Source organism: Pelodiscus sinensis, chromosome 3 (assembly GCF_052426305.1).
Source record: "Pelodiscus sinensis isolate ZL-2025 chromosome 3, ASM5242630v1, whole genome shotgun sequence".
NCBI classification, from domain to species: domain Eukaryota; kingdom Metazoa; phylum Chordata; order Testudines; family Trionychidae; genus Pelodiscus; species Pelodiscus sinensis.
Window position 1 is genome coordinate 83,832,186 of NC_143054.1, and position 22,858 is coordinate 83,855,043.

Genomic DNA, 22,858 nt, shown 5'->3' on the forward strand with positions numbered 1-22,858 from the left:
TCAGCTGACAGGATACTGGGCTAGATGGACCTTTGTTCTGACCCAGTATGGATGTTCTTATGTTCTTATGTGTGTCTGTTTATCTGTGTGTCTGTCCGCTGGCTGTGTACTTCTCACCTGGTCCCAAGCTACTGTGCTGACAAAGGGCTAGGGTTGTCCACTCTCTGCAGGGCAATCTGCACACTGAACCCCTCACCTCTAGCTGCACCCCAGAACAATTATTTAAATGAAGGAAAACAAAACTTATTTGAGTTAAGGACCCACGCAACAGTGGGTAAATCTTCTAGTTTTGTTAATAAACAGAAATGCACAGACATGGAAAGTCTGTTGAGTTTGGAGACATTATTTAAACAGTCACTGTTCCAAATAGGATTCCACTTAAATAGTCTTCAATATAACCAAGTGCACAGAAAGGGTTTCTAACAAAAACACCCCCCCCCCCCCCCACAAGTGATCAGGAATGGGGCAAATTTACTGGTAGGGCCAAATTTACTGTTTTAACTGCTTTGTATCGAAGGCTTTGTCTAGACTACAAGCCTCTTTCGAAAGAGTCTTTTTTGAAAGAATCTTTCAAAAAAACCTCTTTTGAAAGACATCATCCAGACTACAAGCAGATTTTTAAAAAAAGCAAGCCACTTTTTCAAGAGTCTAGCCGCTCTCTTTCGAAAAAGCACAGTTTGCATTCAATATCGCCTTTTTTTCAAGAGTACCTTTTGAAAAAAAGTGTTATTCCTCGTAAAATGAGGTTTACTGCGATCGAAAAAACTTCTGCGTTCTTTTGATTTACTTTCGAAAAAACACGAACTGCTGCAGTCTAGACAGAGGTGAAGTGTTTTCGAAAAAAGGCTACTTTTTTCAAAAAAAACCTATAGTCTAGACACACCCATTCTGGTGAAACAAAGCAGCCATAAATAAATCTTAAACAACAAATTAATCTGTCCCAAAATTCTTAATTCATGCATAAATTCCAACCAACAGAAGGAAAAATGCTGAATAAAATATTCTAAGACAACATCTTCCATGCAAAGCTGAACGGTGCAAGCATAGCTCCCCAGAGCTCGCAGAGGCAGTTATGTTGCATCCATTAAGATTTTGATAAGCACTTCAACATGCTGAATGAAGGAGGCTGACATTTGTATGATCATGTACAAGTTGCTGGATAAACTCAACAGCAGCTGCTTCTACACCACCAGTAAATGAGGAAAAGTCCAAACCAGTGATAAAGCACATTTAAAAAGGGGAAAGTGTGGAAGACACCAAGAATTACTGGAAGACAGATACCCTGTGGAGTTGGAGGTTTGCATGACACCAGGGACCAGGGCAGAAGAGAAAAAAAGGATCCCTCTCCCTGGACTCATGCAGCCTGATTTCAAAATAAACTGAGCACCCACTGTTCCCATTGACCTCAGGTTTAGGTCTCCTGAAAATCAAGACACAGCCCTGCAGAGCTCTTTGCTTCCCATCAGTCTTTTCATTTCCCCAGTTTGTCATTCCTGATTCTCCTAAAAACTGCCATCCTGCTGGATTTCTTAAAGTCCACAGAAATAATGATCAATCGTGCTCACTTTATAAAAATTGAAAGTTTCATTGGACCTAGAATGCACTTCATAAAGTTCCAGTTGGAGGCATTGTTCCTACAGCCTTCAATATGTACACAGATGTGCTAAATAAAGAGAGCAGGAATAAAATAAGAGGACCATGCAGAGAGTTTAAAACTCTAAAGGGCACTGGGAAACAGGGAGTCCTAAAAGTCTTAGCTCCAAAGCAGTCTTCTCAGTTTACCTCTACAGCCTCATACTTCATGCCTTGACTCTTCCATGTGCACTCTTCAAAGTCATCAGGAATAATCAACAGAAAATGCAAACTTTATAAATTTATAATTTATTATAAGCTCATTGGAAGCAGAACTCATTTGATCCTTCAAAGATCTGCAGTACCTCCAGTAAACTTTGTACAGGTTGAAACTCTCTAGTCTGGCACTCTCTGGTCCGGCAACATCCATGATCCAGCATGATTTTAGTTAGCCAGATGTCCACTTATCATGGGTATGGCCACGTTTCCCACAATCCCATAAATTTTGTTTACAGCCACCAGCTCTGGGTCTCAGTGTTCTGTCCTGTTATATAGCTCTGATTTACCCTTAAATGTCTTCTAAGAGCCCAGTAAGCAGTAGAAGTGTTGGTAATGCTGCTAGACAATATTGATCTCCTGTAGTTCAAAAAATTCTCCAGTTCAGCATCAGTCATGTCCCAAGGATGCCAGATTAGAGAGGTTCAACCTGTTGTAAAATGCACTGAAAACAAATGTAGCTATGTTTTGTTTAAAAAATAATGGATTTTCCAGCCATATAGAAAAACCTTTGATAGGTATTAAGTTTCAGCTAAGTTTGGGTATGTCTACACTAGCCCCCTAGTTCGAACTAGGGAGGCTAATGTAGGCATTCGAAGTTGCAAATGAAGCCCGGGATTTAAATATCCCAGGCTTCATTTGCATCTTCCCGGGCGCTGCCATTTTTAAATCCCCTTAGTCCGAACTCCGTGCCCGCGGCTACACGCGGCACGGAGTAGGTAGTTCGAATTAGGATCTCTAATTTGAACTACCATTACTCCTTGTGGAAGAGTAATGGTAGTTCGAATTAGACATTCTAATTCGAACTACCTACTCCATGCCGCGTGTAGCCGCGGGCACGGAGTTCAGACTAAGGGGGATTTAAAAATGGCAGCACCCGGGAAGATGCAAATGAAGCCCAGGATATTTAAATCCCAGGCTTCATTTGCAACTTCAAATGCCTACATTAGCCTCCCTAATTAGTTCGAACTAGGGGGCTAGTGTAGACATACCCTTTGCTACTTAAACTTAACATTACTTGTTATATCTATGTTACTATAGATATAACAATAGGATCCCATTGTGTCAAGCCCTGTACAAACACACAGTCAGAACAGTCACTTTTCTGAAGATCTTAAAATCTAAATGCACAAAACAAAGGGAAAGACAGAAGAATTTTCCCAGGGTCAAACAGGAAGCCTGTGGCACTGCTGGGAACTAAAAACTCAGGTCTTCTTCATTTCAGTGCTGTTCATTAACCATAGAAGCAGCCTCTCCCTGGACATGGTATTTTTGTTGTTGTTTTTTGTTAAGCAGACAGGAATAATATAAAGCAATTTCTGGTGTTTAATATCTTGGGAGGTACCCACTTTTCAGAATGGAAATATGGTTTTCATGTCTAGTGTGTGAAGATACATACCTGATCAATGGTATTTGGTCAAATAGTCAAATCAAGAAATAACGTGACAGCTTTGTATATCTCAGTAATGCAAACATCAGTGAAACACACTACAGAAGCCACTTTGAAGCTGGTAGAATGTGAGCAAAGAGTGATCTTCAGGTACTGTGACTTGAGCAATGTTACAAAAGATCTGTAAAGAAAGATGTTTCATTATCCTAGACTGCAGCTCTTGTTCTGACAGTATTATTAAGAGAAAGAAGGTTACTTATCAGCAAGTCTAGATCCTGTACATTGCCAATGCAGATCCACATACTTCATTCCTTATCCATACTTATTGATGCCTAAACAGTGGACGAATTACAGTGCTTTCTATGTTACACTCCATAATTATGCAAAATGTAGAGCTAATGACATCAGTCTACACTGTAACCGTTTTTTACTTAATATGGTTGAAACTAATCTGCTCTTGTTCATTACAAAATGAATCAGCTATTGATGAATGAAGTGTAAAGTGTTATGTATCTAACAGTTATTTTATCCATTCAGAAAGAGGAGGAATTTCTCTGTCCACTTTTAAAATTCATGTTTGGATACAGCAGGGTTTGTTTGTTTGTTTTAAAGAGGGAAATTCTGCAAAATAAAGATGCATCTTGGCAAAGTTTGGCAGAACTGCAGTAATATCCTCAAATTTGTCTAATGTCTTAGACTTGTTTCATAGATTAATCTGACACAGATGAACCTGAAAGGATACATGAGTGCATCTACAATTGTATTTACTTCATATTAAATACTTTTGTAATGCATCATTTGGGTTTAAGTTATTCAGCACACAATGATTCACAACAGTTATTGCATACATAATCCAATAAAGTGATTCTACTTACTATTAAAACTAATTATAAGATTCCTATAAACTAGGGATAATTTGAAAAAGGACATTATAATGTTATTATCCTTTAAAATGGGAGCCAGTTTTTCTATCACTTCATGGAAAAGATAACTGAGGAGGGATGATAGAGGTCTATAAAATCATGACTGGTATAGAGAAAATTAATAAAGAGTTATTTAACCTATAGCAGGGCCTCAAGTGAGCTTAGTTGCCTAGTGATTAGCATCCAGTTAGCCAAGGGTGGTTAGCAGTAGGGGAACCCAGGAAATCCAACTCCACAGAGTTCTGACCCAGTTTTTGAGGAGTGCTGATCCTTGGAGAGGTTTGTGTAACCTCTGTGTTACCCTCCCTGGGTTGCTTTCTACCACTGCTCTCTCCGTTTCTAGTTCCAGATAAGGAAAAAGAAAATATAAAAAGGGAAAGCAAACCATCAACCTCAACGGGGCTCAGCATGCAGTCCTCGGTCTCTCATAGAGACATCTCTACCTACTTTTACAGAATCTTGCAACGTAGGTCTGCACTCCTCCCCAGCCTTCTGCTTCTACCTGAGTTACTCACTTTTCAGCTCTGTATCCAGTTGCAGCATGTTCTGCAGGATTGGAAGAATGGAACCAGCATGGCCCATTATAGTATTTTATCCACTTTGGTCCCAGCATGGGGTTTGTATACCCTATCCCACAGCAAACCAATGAAATGAATAGGCAGTGAATATGGTCAGGGATCAGAGATTATAGTAAATCATAGAACACTAGAACTGGAACGGACCTCGAGAGGTCATCAAGTCCAGTCCCCTGCACTCATGGCAGGACCAAGCACCATCTACATGAGGGGTGGGCAATAATTTTTGGCCAGTGGCCACTTTACAAATTTTTGAAGTGGGCCTGGGCATCCCCGGAAGGGGGCAGGGCCTAATCCAGAAGGGGCGGGCCCTAATCAGGAAGAGGCGGGGGCAGAATGCTTCTGGGCTTCCTCAGCCCCAGACCATAATTGGTCTGGGGGAGGAGCCCCTTTGCCTCCCCTTCACATGAGGCACCCATGCCCCTGGGAGGGCAGGAAGAGGCTTCACACACTCCCCCGCCCCCAGGCCCTGATTGGCCTGAGGGCAGGGGAAGCGTGCAAAGCCTCCTCCCGCCCTACCCTCCCACCTCCCACGAGGAGCACGGGGTGCTTCAAAGTGCCACATGCTGCTCACAGGGCGGGAGATGTCACGCATTCCCCTGCCCCCAAGTCCTGATTGGCCTGTGGACGAGGGAGCTGTGTGAAATTTCCCTCACCCTGCTCCCACCCTGCATGAGCGTATGGCACTTTGAAGTGCGCTCCCCTGCCCCCAGGCCAATCAGGATTTGAGGGCGGGGAAGCACATGACATTTCCTCCTGTCCCGTGAGCAGTGTGCGACGCTTCAAAGCACTGTATGCTGCTCACAGAGCAGGAGGAAGCACCGCAAGCTCCCCCACCTCCAGGACAATTAGACTACAAATGGAGATTCCACAACCTTCCTAAGCAATTTGCTCCAATGTTTACCAATGTTTACCAGTCTAACAAGACTGACAGTTAGGAAGTTATTCCTAATGTCCAACCTTAAACCTCCCTTGCTGCAGTTTAAGCCCATTGCTTCTTGTTCTATCCTCAGGGGCCAAGGAGAACAATATTTCTCCCTCATCCATGTAACACCCTTTTAGGTACTTGAAAGTTATTATGTCCCCTCTCAGTCTTTTCTTTTCAAACAAAACAAACCCAGTTCTTTCAGTCTTTCCTCATAGGTCATGTTTTCTAGACCTTTAACCATTTTTGTTCCTCTTCTCCGGACCTTCTCCAATTTCTCCACATCTTTCCTGAAATGTGGTGACCAGAACTGGACACAATACAGGTTGGACCTCTCTGGTCCAGCACCCTTTGTACCTGACCAGTCCCAAACAAGGGATTTTGCAGGACTAGGACAGGTCCCCTGCTGCTGGATTCCCAGCCTGCTATCTCACTCTTCTGCCAATCCAGCCAGGGAGCTTTAAACTTGACCAAAGTGGTCAAGATGCCCAGCTGCAGCCTGCACAACTGGATACCCCTGGAGCTGGGGTTCTGTGACTGCCACTGTCTATGCTCCTGCCAGTGCAGCCGGGGATCCCCGGCCCTGGGGATCCCCAGACACAACCAGCTCTGCTGTTGCCAGTGAGGCTTGTGATCCATGGATTGGGGATCACCAGCCACCATCAGCCCCTCTGCTGTCAGCCTGGTTGGGTATCCCCAAACCGGGGCTCCCAGTGGCTGCTGGCTGCATACCTGCCAGTGCAGATCAGAGAATCATGGATTTGAGAGGATGAACCTGTATTCTAGTTGAGGACTAATCAGCACAGAATAGGGTGGAAGAATTAATTTTCATCTCTTGCTGACAACACTCCTGTTAATTCATCCCAGAATATTTTCTTTTTTTGCAACAGCATCACACTGATGACTTATATTCAGCTTCTGGTCCACTGTGACCTCCAGATCCCTTGTTGCAGTACTCCTTTCTAGACAGTCACTTCCCATTTTGTATGTGTGAAATTGATTGCTCCTTCCTAATTGGAGTACTTTGTATTTGTCCTTAATGAATTTCATCCTATTTACCTCAGGCCAGTTTGTCCAGATCATTTTAAATTATGACTCTATCCTCCAAAGCACTTGCAACCCCTCCCAGCTTGGTATCTTCTGCAATCTTAATAATTGTACTCCTTATGCTATCATCTACATCATTGATGAAGATATTGATCAGAACCGGTTCCAAAACAGACCCCACTTGTTATGCCCTTCCAGCATGATTTTGAACGGTTAATAACCACTCTCTGAGAACGATGATCCAGTCAATTATGCACCCACCCAGCTCTGAGTGTTCCTAAACCTAACTGCTAGAAACTGGAACTGGACAATAACGGATGGATCACTTGATAATTAATTGCCCTGTTCTGTTCACTGCTTCTGAAGGCACTAGCAATGGTCACTATTAGTCAACAGGTATTGAACTAGATAGGCTGACTTAAGCCATGTTTGTTGTATCTCCTTCATAGCAATACACTAATTATATAATGGCTCACAATATACCAATATGGCATTTCTTCCTGTTCAAGAACATTTTCCTCTGTAAACATAACCTATATTTCTTAGTGAACAGATTTAAAATGAGATCATCACAAGTGAAATAAGACTATAACAGAGACATACATGCATATCCAAGAGCAGAGTTTAGCCCATAAAGTTGTACAGAATGATGTTCCTTTGTGAATTGTTAATTTAAAAGTATCATCTTGCTTCCTCTCACCCTAATCAATAAAATCTGTATAAATAACAGGCCCATGTTATTATTTATTCCATATAATAAATATTGCCTGTCTTTCCTTTCTTAGTCTAGTCAGGAGTGGGGAAAGGCCGGCAGCATGATTTATAGCAAGGGTGGGCAAGACAGGGTCCGCGGGCTGCATCCAGACCACTAACCTGTTTGATCGGTCCCTCAGCCGCCTAATTGCTCCCCTCTCCCAGGCCAATCAAAACCTGGGAATGGGGGAGCAAGTGAAGTCTCTCCCCGCCAAGGGCATGAAGCAACAGAGAAAACCACCAGCTGTTGAAAACGGCTTGCGGTTCCCTCTAGGCACTGTGTGCCTTTAGCAGGGCAATGGAAGTGGGCAAGAGAGTTCACACATGCTCCCCACTCCCAGGCTCTGATTGGCCTGAGCGTGGGGAGAATGCACAAAGTCTCCTCCTCCCCTGCCAAGGGCTGATCGCAGCTAGAGAGAACAGCCCCTTTTAGTCTGAGGCTCCGCCCTTTCTGCCCGATGCACCACTTCTTCAGGGGCAACCCACAATCACTGCCAAAATTCTTAAAGTGGCCCCCTTGCAAAAATGATTGCCCACCCCTGATTTATATCATAGCCACTCATACATCATATCATTTAAAAAAAACCCATTAACTCCAATTCCTTGACTATAATGCCAATACAAATCCATGCTCTTTGCTTCTGCCCCTTCACATATTCATCCTTTATAACTGTAAAATAACTAAATCAGACATTGAATATTCTTTTCAAAAACTTTTAAACTGTATTTTACTTTCCATTTTTCCACAAAGCTCCCATGAATGTTGATGGTACAGAATAGTAGTAGCATAAGGCCCATATGACTATTATTATATTACTTGAGGAGCCCTAAGATAATTGATTAGCGAATGTGGCCCACTGTATGTTTTAATGGGAGTGAGAAGTGACTGTCTTTGAAGAATAAACAATGCTTAATCCCATGAAGTACTGTACTGTGAAGACAGTGGTAGCTAAAGGAACACCGTACCTCACAGATTCAGGCTATAAGTGATGGCTATATAATATAGAATTTCTTTTACTCCTCCTCCCATAGATAAGATCCTCAGTTCCTAACTAGACAATATTATGACATGGCCAAATAAACAGCGATACCACTATCAAGTTATTTGATACAATGCCCAAGGGAATACTAGGGGAGATCCCCTAAAAGCTTACTACTATTACAAATATGCCTGAAATTTATATTAATGATTTTTTTTTTTAACCTCAATTGTATTTACAGTTTTTTTATAAGTTGGGGAAAAAAAAGGTTAGTAAGCATCAACACCCAGTCATGTTACAACATTATTTCTCATGCTAGTCAAACAGGTCCTGTGCCCTGAATTGGGCATGTGTGGACACCACACACTGTCATGTCTGTTGATACCCTGGAGCTGTGGAGCAGCTGGGACAGCTATACCAGTGACTGACTATGCTAGAGGAGTGCACTGCAGAACACTGCACTATCTGGCCAGAAGTCCCAGTCAGCTGTTGCAAGCAATGGGAGTATAACGTGCAGGGCCTCTGGCACCCTGACTGTTAACTACATCATGACCAGGAAACAAATATGTCAGGGCCCAGTGAGGCCAATTTTGCTGCATAAGTATGGCTCCCCCATCCTCCCACAGCAACACAAAGCATTAAAAAGCAGAGATGCTCTATGAAACAAGCTATACCTTTCCCAATAGACTTAAGCTTCCATTCTCCAATGAGAACAGCAAATAGCTACTGATGAGCTTTTGATACCATGCCATGTCCTGACCTCCTTACGCTTCTTTTCTTTCTCAAGCAATTCTCTGTCCTCCAAATCACAATTTCTTTAGTGAATGTTTAGTAAAAGAGGGTGGAGTAAAACTGACAGGGGTTTGAAGTGGTCCTGAGGGACCCTGAGGGTGAGTTAGAGGCTATGTAATTATTTGTGCTAATTTAGGTGAGCTGGAAAGTCCTCTCATCTTGCATAATCATTTAAAAATATATATATTTTTTGCATTTGAGGATGAATGACACAAACCAATATGGTGACTTAAGGAGATAATTCTCAAAACTAAAAAGTAGGTAGTCCTGAACAGCATCTGCTCTCATATTCGTATATGCTAATTAGTCCCACAGGCACAAAAAACAACCACTAGGAAACATAACAGGCTGCAACAGCATGACTTGGCCATAAAAAGTGATAGAAGTCTCTGTCTTCTGCTAAAAAGCTGAGGAGAATACCATACTGACTGGTGAGAGCACCCCAATCTGAACCCATCCAAACCCAATAGATATGGGTGAGACCCATGCTTCCACTATCTTATTGCCCACATCACCTCACTCTCTCTTGGGATGGCTCTGACTTGGCAACCATGAAACCATGATTTCTGAAAACAGACTGCAAGCATCTATCTCCTAGTGCTATACTCAGAACCTAACCCAGATACATGCATCTGTTAGCTCGATCACATTCTGCAAAGCCCCTGTAAAGGTCTCATGGGTGCATATCTCCCACTTTCATCCCAGAATAAGTTGACAATTACTGAAAATATATGTTTGGTCTGATAACCTTAAAATGTATCACCGTTAAATGAATGCATACGTTGAACAATAATGTGTAAGAAAAAGGACCACTTACTTTTTTTGAAGGTGCACCTATTCTTGGTTGTCTCCTACAATACAAAATAAAATAAATCTGTATTTAAAAAAAATCTGAACTCTACTTGTACGTTGAATAACTAACAGACTTGTTGGATGGTAAACCAAGGAGAAGTATCAGCTCATCTTCTGGGGCTGGCATGTATCAGAGTTGCTTCCCTGCATTTGGAGCAGGCCAAAGCTACACTAACCAAGTGATAGCTCTGGGAAGCTTTGGGTGCCAGACATAATGCTCCTCAGATCTCCATATCACACAGATGCGAAGTGGCTACTCTGCCACCCTTTCAGAGACTATAGCATATGTTCTCATCTGCAATGGGTAGCTCAGCAATTTCCTTAGTTATGCTCTGCAGCCAGCGTTATTCAGCTCATTAGTGCTTAAGTACTGTGTTTGTTCCTGGCCCTTACATGGGATTAGTATGGGCTGAGGTGTCTTTCTAAGGGAAATTATTTATATTTCCTCCATACTCACATTTTGGCTTTTACACCAAATACCTTTTTATTTATTTTTTTTGCAAGAAACTGGCAACCAAAGACAACAAACATTTTAGCATGATATTTAGTCATCTCTTGCTTGCTCACTTCAGTATTAAAGACACTAATAATAGCAACTCACACATCTTAGCTCCATGAGGGTAAAACTGACACCTGCACCAATCCCAAATATCATGAAGTGCATTACAGACCTCACAAAGTTCAGGATTAAGTTCCCAATACCCAAATGTGTCTCTTATGGGCTACGTCTACATTGGCCCCTTTTCCGGAAGGGGCATGCTAATTTTTCAGATCGTAATAGGGAAATCCACGGGGGATTTAAATATCCCCCGCGGCATTTAAATAAAAATGTCCGCCGCTTTTTTCCGGCTTTTAGAAAAGCCGGAAAAGAACGTCTACACTGGCCCCGATCCTCCGGAAAAAAGCCCTTTTCCGGAGGATCAATTATTCCTACTTCAAAGTAGGAATAAGAGATCTCTTTGAAGTAGGAATAAGAAGTAGGAATAAGAGATCCTCCGGAAAAGGGCTTTTTTCCGGAGGATTGGGGCCAGTGTAGACGTTCTTTTCCGGCTTTTCTAAAAGCCGGAAAAAAGCGGTGGACATTTTTATTTAAATGCCGCGGGGGATATTTAAATCCCCGTGGATTTCCCTATTACGATCTGAAAAATTAGCATGCCCCTTCTGGAAAAGGGGCCAATGTAGACGAGCCCATGGGGTGTAATGCAAGCACTCAGTCTGTGCCTACAATGCTGTACAAGAGTTATTAGAGGAGAAGTAAAGAATAATTTCTCCATTTGAATCTTCACAGGGAAATTGTAGAATATATTTCTGAAAATTGAAATTTGGCCAAGATACTAAATTAACATCCTTAACCTTTCAAAGAGCACTGTGCAGTCTTTCCTCCAATGACAAGAAGGGGTCAGGACCTTACTTTCAAAGTAGTAAGGCAAGCAGAAGCTAGCATCTCACACTAAGCAGTGACATAAAGTACCATACAACTATACTGTTTCAATGCCAGTTTAAACAAAAACAAAAAAACCAAAAAAGGCACATATTGATGAACTATCACCTCTAAACTTCTAGCAGCATCTGTTTATGAATTATGAATTAGAAGAAAAGTGAGTGATAACTAGAAATTAAAATAAAATGATAAAATGTTCCATGCAGGGCAAGTACATTTTAGGGTGGAAAGGATTAATACAATACGTATTTCAATGACACAATATATAGAGACAAAAATTATAAAAGGATTAAAGTACTCAGGAATTACATCAAGGAGATACTCTTTTAATATATGAAGAAGGAAAAAAGTTTTAAAGAACACCAAAATTGTAACATTTTATACCATGGAATGACCAGGTGGGCTGCATGAAAGAAGTTGAACTTGGGAAATTAATCATATTTCATACATGACAAGGGTTAAATTACTCTCAACCTGGTTTCTTTTGTGACATTGTATCCAAAACAATCATTCATGTTCCTCTTAATCTGAATAAAAAAAGCAATGCTATTTTATTTTTAGGAGTAGAAATACTTCTACTTATGACATGACAAAGGATAATGTGGAAGTAAGGAAAACTATGGGAAACAGGCTAAGGACTGCTGTCAGATCAGATAAAAAACTAGCTATACTATAAGATACCAAATTTCGGGAGAAACTGAATTCTCAAGGTGCCTAACGCATATCAGAGAATGGAGTATAGTGCTCTCAATATCTAAGTTGTCAGTAGCGCAAACTTAGAGGGAAATTCTTGGCAAACTGGATGACTAATAAGAGATCAATGAGTCTAAACAGAAGTAAGAGATAAGAGACAGTGGAACCTAGGCTCTTTGGGAGCAGATAAATGATTATATCTACACCACAATTAACTTCTAAGCTATGTCACTAATATGAAAATAGTACATGACACATATTAAGCAATGGACATATTTGCTTTTATATATTTTATCATGGCAAGTTCTGTCATTATGACAGAAGTAAGTAAGTGACAAAATTAAGTAACCCAATCCATATTTAAAAACATGACACTACCATTTCTTAGATTCCTACATTCCAACATTAGGTGTCACATTCTGGCTTCCCAGAAGGTTTGAGTAGTGTTATGTTAATAAAGTATGGGGTCACCAACTCAAAGAAGAAAACAAATTACTGAAGAGAGGCTCATTAATTCAGCACTGTCCATTTAATGCACTGAACAAGGCAGGAGGCCTATAGAAATAAACAATATGTGATTCTGTAATTAAAAACTGTACAATGATGCATGTGAACCAAAGGGCCAAATTAAGGTTGCACGGGTAACCTGTATGCTGGCATTTCCTAACTTTTGAAGTCCTTTGCAACCCTAAGCATTTTCTTTTAATGTAGCTTTATTTTCCCCCATACAATAAGGATTACATAAACACTTTCTTCCAGTTTAGTTAACAAGACAAGTAAAGAATTTCAAATAGTGGCCACCAATAGTTTTGGAGTACCTTATTGAGGTCTGAGCACTTACAAGGTGCTTTTGCAAAATTGGGTGAGATGCTCAATTATGGAGATTAACTGGTAGCCCAACTGGAAAAGAATTTCATATAATATTTTGCTCTTCACATCATTGTACTAAAATAGAAACATTTATTTATACACAATACAAAAAAGCTTAAGAGAACCAAAATTAGTATACCAACTGATTCAAGTGACAGCTTCAGAACTCAAAACTCCATTTAAAACATTTCTGTTATGCTGTGAAGAAGACCACTAATCCAAAATGTAGTACAGGCCCACTAAGATGGGGCAAGAGCAGGGGCAAAAAGCACAATGGTCCCAGAACCAAGTGATTCAAAGACTCTGGGCCCTTTTGAATCGCTGCCAGAGCACCGCTCCATGCATCTCTGAGGGCTTGGGGGGGTTGCTGAAGGCTAGCTTCCCTCCACTCTACCCCTTCTGCCTGAGGCCCTGACTCTTTCAGGGTGTGGAGCCAGCCCCAGAAATCTTGCCCCAGGGCCTGCAGTGGCTGTCAGCTCCGCTGATGTAATATGTTGGTTATGATCCCTCTTAATACATTTTTCATGGTTAGTATGTAAGTGGGCATGTATATTTCTTCTTTTTATGCAATGACAGGAACAATATTTTGATGTAATTATATTTCATGGGTTGGTCATAGTTAAAATATCAAATTTAATGGTATGATCAGATTAATAGAATAGTATTTTCTCCTCTCCATACTGATTGGCTATTTGTTCCAACCTTTTCCTTCCCTTTTCTCAGTCTGTTTACTCCACAGCTGGTATCCTTGTCTCCTCTGATCTGTCTCCTTTCCCTCTCCATTGAGCTGATCCTCTGTTAACTAAAACAGGAAATAAATAACACCGTGAAATTAAAATGATACTTACCACCATCCCATTCTTAATTTTGCTGGTGTTTTCTCCCCCTTCACCTAACCTTGTGTCTGTCTTGCTTATTTAAATTGTGAACTTTTGGGACTATCTACTACTGTTTGTACACACATAGCCTAGAACAATGGGTCCCTATTCTTGAGCAGTGTTTACACATCGCCATAACAAATTGCTATGTTTAATTACAAATATATATTTAAATGACCATCAAAAATAATAAATGTACTACAAAGTTAGGGTATGTCTACACTACCCCGCTAGTTCGAACTAGCGGGGGTAATGTAGTCATCCGCACTTGCAAATGAAGCCCGGGATTTGAATTGCCCGGGCTTCATTTGCATGAAGCCAGTCGGCGCCATTTTTAAATGCCAGCTAGTTCGGACTCCGTGCCGCGCGGCTATACGTGGCACGGACTAGCTAGTTCGGATTAGGCTTCTAATCCAAACTAGCTGTACACCTCAAGCCTAATCCAAACTAGCTAGTCCGTGCCACGTGTAGCCGCGCGGCACGGAGTCCAAACTATCCGGCATTTAAAAATGGCGCCGGCCGGCTTCATGCAAATGAAGCCCGGGAAATTCAAATCCCGGGCTTCATTTGCAAGTGCGGATGACTACATTACCCCCGCTAGTTCGAACTAGCGGGGTAGTGTAGACATACCCTTAGTGATTAATACTGCAAACACTCACCCAAGTGACTAAGGTTATGTCTACACTACAGAGTTTTTTCAGAAAAACGGCTTTTTTTCTGAAAAAACTTCACTTACATCCACACTGCAATCACGTTCTTTCAAAAAAAAAAAATCAAAAGAACAGAGGGGGTTTTCTGACATTGGTAAACCTCTTTCTGTGAGGAAGAAGCCTTTTTCCAAAAGAGCTCTTTCAGAAAAAGGCGTGTGTGGACAAAGAAGAGGAAGTTCTTTGGCAGATCTCTTCTGGAAAAGCTTCTTCCAAAAAAAGCCTGTGGTCTAGACATAGCCTAAGAATGACTACCCACATGTGTGAAGTTACTCAATTATGCTTATAAAGCCTTAAAGAATTAATTGGTAGATCTCTCTAAAGAACCTATTTTCCTATCAATAAAATCTTAATTTAAAAAGCAGTAAGACTGGCTAAGTGCGACAATGTCAAATGCAAAGTCTAACATAGCAAGAAAATACCAAATTATGGGATATTTCTAGATCGCACACTCTTGCAAAAACCAGGACCCACCACTTTGCTATAACCACTATACTCCTCCCCCAGACCTGGAAAACAAACATGATACCTAGTGCCCTACTGTTGACTAGTAAATAATTATGGTCATGTCTACACTGCAGCACTATTTTGGATTATTTCTGATATCCCCAAATAGTTATTCCATGTCTTGACAGTTCACCAATTATTTCGAAATGTCTTTCAAAATAACAGGTGTGCTATTCCAATGTCCCTGTAAACCTCATTCCATGAAAATTAAGGGACATTTTGGAATAGTTGTTTATTTCAAAATTTGGCACTGTATACACTCGAAATAAGCTACGCAATTTATGTAGCTCATATTGTGTAGCTTATTTTGAGCTAAGGGTGCAGCTTAGATGCACTCTAACTGTGCATTCCCCCTCTAATAGCTAGTTTATAAGAGGATTAATGGAGATGCCCGGGCTGAGGAGTCCTGTGGAGAACCTGAGGAATGTGGGGTCTTTATTGACAAACCTTCCTGTTTTTCCAGTTTTATTTAATTAAAAAAGTTGATAATTTACACCACTGTATACTTTGGAACTTTAAACTTTGTCATGCACAACAAAGAATAAAATAAAATAAAATAGTTGTTCCACATTTTGATCACACCTCACATATTTCAATTGCTAATGTCACATGCTGGTAGGTTTGAATTGGTATTTATCTTCTGAGAGGGATGTATGGCTTCAGTCCTATTAAAAACAACAGTAGACAGCAGTCATCTCTAGTATGAACCTCTTCTACCTACTATTGATGTAAGGGTGATTTGATTTTACCCAAGATATGCACAACTTCAATCCCACTATGTATCATATGTCCCATTGTAAATCATAGCGGACATTCCAAATAAAAGAAAGTTAATGGATATAAGGGACAGGAAAAAACAAATAACTTTTTAGACTACAGCCTAGTTTCTTCATATGAACATTAATAAAGAAATATACATATGGAAACTCAGGAAGCACTGTCTGATGTCCAGATTTATGGGCTTTGGATCATGCCAGGTGTCCAAGGTTTTTGTGCCTCAGAGATGGCAACCCAGGGGCATAACCAGAAGGGCCCCAGCTTCAGGTTGGAGTGCAATAATGAGGGGCAGGGTTAAACTCTAGCTCCCATCTCTGCTATCTGGCTGCAGCACTGAGTGGAGCAGAATAGGGTAAGCCCTGGTGTCTCCAACCTGCTCCTCGGCTGGAGTGCCAGGTGGGTGGGCCACAACCCACACAGGCCCACCCATGACTACACAACCCTATTCAAAAAATGTTGAAACTATTCTATTTTTATAATGAGAAAAATACATTTTCAATTCTCCTTATGCTAAAAGTAATGACTTGATCATTTTTCTTCAGACTTTCCAACCAAGCTCACCTTCAGGCACAGACCAAGCTAGGAAAATTTTAGTCCAGGTCAATGTTTCAGAAAGTTACAGACCTTGGAAGACATGGTGGTACAACACAGATATTTGAATGTAACTGAAACAATACTGCCACTAAAATATATTATGGCAGATGCTACAGGTGGCATTGTTATCTAGCATTTGTGGTCTTCAGCATATGTGTTCTGTCTTGAAAAGAGAAGCTATGGTGGTATTAAAGCCTTACATAGCAAAAACTATGTAGAGGAAGTGGTCCTTTAAAGGAGTAACTGCATGAGTAGCAGCAGAATTTGCTCTCTGATTAGAGTAAATTCTTGAGGTAGAGTTGCTCATTGTGACACGGGCATTGTTGTGCTGAGATTCAAAAAGGATATATTGCCCTGAATGCTGGTTGACCATCTCTGTTCTAGGACTGATAATATACATGCAAATAAAAAAATGTACTTAGACTACACAGTAGTTCCACACCACTCCTTCCTTTAAAATTGAAAAGTCAACCTGCAATGTCATGGTCATCAACCACTATTTACAATTTGGACAACAAGGGTGTCAGAATGGGTTCTCTATCAGGCAACAGTTTTATATTTTGTAATCAAGTGCATTGTATGTGAGGTTTGAGTGGATTTGAGCTAATTAGCTAACTTAGTATTCTAACAGACTCATAGTGCAACTGAAACATCTCTATAAATACATGCCAAAAATCATACATAAACAGTTGCTAATTATCGACAGCGCAATTATATAATCTCATTAGTATTTGCAAATTTCAGTTATAAAAAGGGCAATATTTCACTTTGTTAATTAGTTAGGGTTTCCCCGCTATGAACTGAACAAATATCAAGTTACTGATGTAACTAATTTTGAGAGACATGATTGTATCCTGCAACAGACTAACTTGTGGTAGGGTGGATTTTTTTTTTAATTTTTAAATTTTTTGCTTGGAGTTACTTGTAAATTTATTTTCTTCTTATGAAATTCCAAAAAGAACAAGGGAGAGAGTGTTTACGGCATGGCTTATACTTTATCTTCATCATTCAGAGAGTGGACTAAGGAAAGAACTGAGAGGGATCACTCCAAGTGACGAGAGTTAGTAATATAGTCCTTCATTAAGGCAAGGACTGAATCTATTAAACAACAATGACATTTGCAGCCACCGCAAGAGAGGCAGTCCACATGCAACTCCCAGAAGGAATGAAGAGCCCTTCTATCCAATTAAGTGTCACTTTGATGCTTATTGCATCAGGGGTGGATCTCAAGGCAAGGTAATGGACAACTAATTAAGCAGAAGAGACTTAAAGAATATCTTTATGTAGTGCCACATGAAGGACCTGATCTCCAGAAACAATGGCCTGGATGAGATCTCAAAAGATGCTCAGATTAATAAATGCATCTTTATTTACCATTTATGAACACTTTTGTAAGCATTAACAAAACCTTTTAATATATTAATTTGAATCAAATTTACAGAAAATGAATTATCTTCATGTTTCCACTAATATTTTGGCCTGCAAATAATGTAAAATAATTTAATTTTTGTACTGTGATAGCATTTGCAAGCCTTCTCCTACCCCCTATATAGATCAGCACTTTATAAGAAAAAAGATGTCCCCAGTCCAAAGAGATGACAGTCTAAGATTGTGTAGTAAAATAAACTCTAATGACAAAATCCTGCCATAATGTTAGTCAAAGAGTGGAGTCATAGGGCTGTCCAATATGCATCCAGCACAAAAGCCATCCTAAAGCTGCGGGACCAACCAGCTTATGGTTGGCTAGGAGAAAATACTGGCAGGCACATTTGGATGCTTATTCTAAAAGAAGTAGTGATGTTTACAGGAGCAGCAGTAACACTTGATAGCTGGCAAAAGGGCCAGATATACACCCTCGTTAGTAGACTATGCTTCTTCTACAGTGTGATAGGTCCTCTTCCTACTGCTTACTAGTATGCTATGCAAATATACTTCCCTTCTGCTTATAAGGGAGAGAGAGAACAAGCTTCTTTACCCTACTGTGCTCACACATAGCATAGTGCAGAATTTCTCCCTGTATGGTAGTGCTGTTTGCCTCTAGTGTTCATCTTCTGAAAATATGGCTCCAAAATGTCTGATATGAGCATCCTTCATTACATGGGAGAAAAAAACCCCAGTGTGAATCATAATACCATTGTTTATGCCAGTCTCTTCATTTTAAGTATAAGAGAAGCCAAAGCATTTTTCACCACATCACGAAACATGTCAGGCTGTCTCAATAGGGTGAACACGGAACTGGCATGGATCTGTGGTACCCAAGAGAGAAGCTATAAACTTGGTGGCAGCTGGTGGACTAGAGACTGTATTCCCCACATACCCCGCACTCCCTCACACACATACAAGAGAGCAGTCGTACTGAATCAGAAGGTGTTCAATGAACAGAGAACTGTTTATTTCCTCTCTAAGTTTTGTTTCAAGGTATGGAAGGTTAAATTCAAAATGGCACAATGCCCATTATTTATAGAGCATTCAGGAAAACTCTGTTAGCAAGGCTGTGTGAAGACAGAGGTAAAGTTGTTAAAGGTCTTGCTAAGGACTAGCTCATGGCAGCCTTTATTCATAATGATCAGGCAAACAGATGGCTAATGGGTTACAATCCATGCCCAGACGCAATGGGATATATTTTGTGCCCAGAAGCTGGTTTCATTCCATGGCTGAATGCCCACTGTTGGAGAGACTCAGAAGCTAAAAACAACATCAAATTACATGACAAGGCAGAGGGCACTAAGCAGGTTACTCCTGTCCATCCAGTGCCACACTGAATCCTGGAAGGGAAGAAGCTGCAGCTGGAATACGAGACTCATGATACGTCTACACTAACCCCCTAGTTCGAACTAGGGAGGCTAATGAGGGTGACCGAAAGTGCAAAATAAAATTATTTAAATATCCCGCACTTCATTAGCATGTTCCCGGCCAGTCACCATTTTGGAAATTGACAAGCCCGGAATAACTGCCCCCGTCTACATGCGGCAGAGAAGCATGATTCTGAGATAAACCCCTTAGTTCAAATTAACAGTTAAACCTCATTCCATGTTTAGTTAATTTGAACTAAGGGGTTCGAATTTCGGTCATGCTCCTTAGCCTCCCTAGTTTGAACTAGGGGGCTAGTGTAGACGTACCCTCAGCCACAGCAGATAGTGTAGCATGAAGAGTAGTGGTAGCTCAATAAGAATCATCATCTGCAAACTAAAGCAGAAGGAGAAACAACGAAAGCTGAAGTGAAGCAGCTGTGCCAGTGGTCTTACGCAAAAATTAGTGAGAATATTCAAAATTATTTTCCCAATTCTAGAAGGAGGTAACCTGGCTTCCTTCCTGAATACCTTTGCACAAGTGAGGAGGTGTCATTGTCTAGGAGCATGGGTCTGTTCCTTTCACTTTTCCCCCTTATAGTCTGAAGTGGGACATTTTCTATAATGACTTCCATATGTAATGTGGTATTGGGGCAGCAGTCAAATGTAAGTGAGGCTGCAGGAACACTTAAGCTGTGCAAGAAGTCACAGTTAGCACTTCTAACCAGCAGACTGAGCCCAAAAGTCAGACAGTTTGTTATTTACTGGCCAGAACTGAAATTGGTAGAAATCAGCCTACTTGCATTTAAGTCAATGGAGCTATGTCGTTTTCTCATCATTTGAAAGGATCTGCTCCCTAGATTTCACAAGTCAGTGCAGATTCACGTTATAAATGCAATTATGACTGAGCCCAAAATTGTGGATGCAAAATTAGGCATCATGTTTGAGGATGCACCACATTAAAATACAGGTGATTGTCCAGAATATCGGGGTATGTCTACACTTGCCCCCTAGTTCGGAGTAGGGAGGCAAATGAAGCATACTGAAGTTGCTAATGAAGTGCGGGTTTAAATTCACGGCTGGTCGCCATTTTAACATGCCGATCGCCTGATTTAACTTGCCACGTGTAGATGCGGTAGTCCGATCCAAAACCCTTCCCTCTAATTAACTGTTACTCCTCATTAATTTGAGGGAAGAGTTTTGGATTAATAGGATTACTGATGAAGATATACAAAAACAATAGTCATTTCTTGCCCATTTTTCAATACCTGCAATCATGTTTCTCAGTGGATAAAACAAAGGTCAATTTGCACTAAATGCCAAAATCCTAGGACTGTTTATTTACAAGTTCATTTTCAAGGGTTTATAAATAATTGAAATCTGTATTAAGACAAAGGGCATGAGTTCAAATATTTCTGCAAGCTTTCCGAATGATAAGAAATCCAGCATTTATAAGGTTTGCAAAATGGACTTATAATGAGAATATACATAACACGGGGCTGCTTGTGTAATATAAACAAAGATCTTTCCACTCATCATGGTAGAGAAGAAGAAAATGTGTACAATTAGGCTGGAGCTGTCCATGAGATCTCAATTTTCGGTATTGTTTTAAATTATCATCAATGAACATGTAACATCAACTAAATTCAGTAGCCTTTCTTTTTGGACCTCATTTGCAAATTCTCAAGGTGAATAGAGTCTTGTAATCATCCCATTAAGACAGACAGAAACACGCTATGAGTGAAAATGAATGGCTACTTAGGATTTGATTAATAAGAATGATATACATGAAATGGTTCTGCCCTCCTGATATGCTGCTCTATCGGCTTATAAAGTCTGTAAAAAGATGGCAAAAAGATATGATGTGAATTCCCTTGGAACACATATTATATTGGTTTGCCTTAAGAAGCACTGCACCACCCATCTTCACAAAATGACATAAGTGATTGGCGTTCCAGCAGGGAAAGGAGGACCATAGGGAATGCTGGGATGGCTGCCCTTACTTAGAGCAGTCCCTTTAAGTTAGACTGGTTTCCGCCTCATTAGCCGGAATCTTTGCTCTACTTTCCTTTGCATTCTCACCATAGCACTGTTTACACACATGGAGAGAACTAGGATGGGCCCAAGTTGTGACATGTAGATTGACTCTGAACTTTTCTACATTTGGACAGGATGTGCAGCCTGGGTGTGGCATAGGGAAGGATTTTTTTGAAAACTTTAGCCTTTATTTAGTACAAGGGTGTCTGAAATATGCCTGTCTGGCATAATACTGGCTAAGATGAAGGATGACATAAAAGCAGTTTGAGCAGACCCATTATTTTAAAACTGAGTATTGTCTGATATAACTCTTCATGTTTGCAAAATAGTGTGCAGTGTGCTAGACCAGAGTAATATATATATTAGATATAGCAGACGCGTGAGAAAAATCTGAAAGTTTTATTTATTTTATCTATATACCTCCAGGTATAGATTTCTACTTTGTACTATTAATATTATTACACTCACGTTTTGTACACAGTACTGTATATTTTAATTTATTTTTAAAAGTATAAACAAAGAAAAAATATGCTATAAAGTTGAACTACTGTATTAATATAAATAACTATATATATATATATACACACACATAAATAAAAATAAAGACAGGTTCAGAGTTCCTTTCAAATGAGGGAAACAGATCAACTAACAAGATTTTAGTGTGTGCAGTAGAAATCATATTCCTAGTCTGGAATCATGTATGCCTTTTGTGTCTGCCCCATCATCCTTTTCCTCTGTTCCATACTGATTTGTAGATTTTATTGTGTTTACTAGTATTTTTTAAAGTCAGGGCATGTTTTCCAGAAGTACAAGGAGGTTGCTCAGCCATTGTAAACTGGTTACCAGCCTCAAACCTGCTAATTACTGCACAATTTGTACTTGCTGGAACAGTGAATATTCTCTCCATGATTTACAAGCCCTCTGTGCCAAACTGCAGTCTCAGATGGTCTGAACTTCCTATTTGGTCAAGACTTAGTCTCATGCAGGGAAAATCTTTAATAGGTCTCCAAAGTTACATCCCAGAGCTGCAAAATCTTGGCAGCTTGTTTTGATCTAAAAACATCCATTGTGCTGTAATTATGCATATAAATTAAATTATAGACATATAAAGCTGGAAGGAACTTCAAAGTCATCAAGTCTAGCCCCTGTGCTGAAGATGGGCAAGTAAACCAAATCTTCCCAACAGCTGTTCGTCCAACCTATTCTTAAAAACCTCTAATGACAGATATTCCACAGCCATCTTAGGAAAATTATTCCAGACCTTAACCATCCTTATAGTTAGAAAGTTTTTCCCAATAAGTAACCCAAATCTCCCTTGCTAAATTAAACCCATTACTGCTTGTCCTACCTTCAGTAAACATGGAGAATAACTAATCGCAGTTCTCTTTATAGCAGCCCTTCATAAATTCGAGAAGTAATATCAGATCTCTCTACAGTCTTCTTTTCTCAAGACTAAACATGCCCCTTTTTTAACCCTTCT

The 22,858-nt window shown here is 40.3% G+C and overlaps 1 protein-coding gene across 4 annotated transcripts in view; it reads right to left on the minus strand.

The window, feature by feature from the left end:
- The window catches only part of HS3ST5 (heparan sulfate-glucosamine 3-sulfotransferase 5), a 251,409-nt gene that overhangs the window by 215,317 nt on the left and 13,234 nt on the right, over positions 1-22,858 (minus strand). For 3 of the 4 annotated variants that reach the window (XM_075924005.2, XM_025184750.3, XM_075924002.2), the window contains exon 2: positions 10,051-10,084. The exons of the other annotated variant lie outside the window; for it this stretch is intronic. The gene's annotated coding sequence lies outside the window, so the exon portion shown is untranslated. The remainder of the gene's footprint in view (positions 1-10,050; positions 10,085-22,858) is intronic. 4 annotated transcript variants of the gene reach the window in all.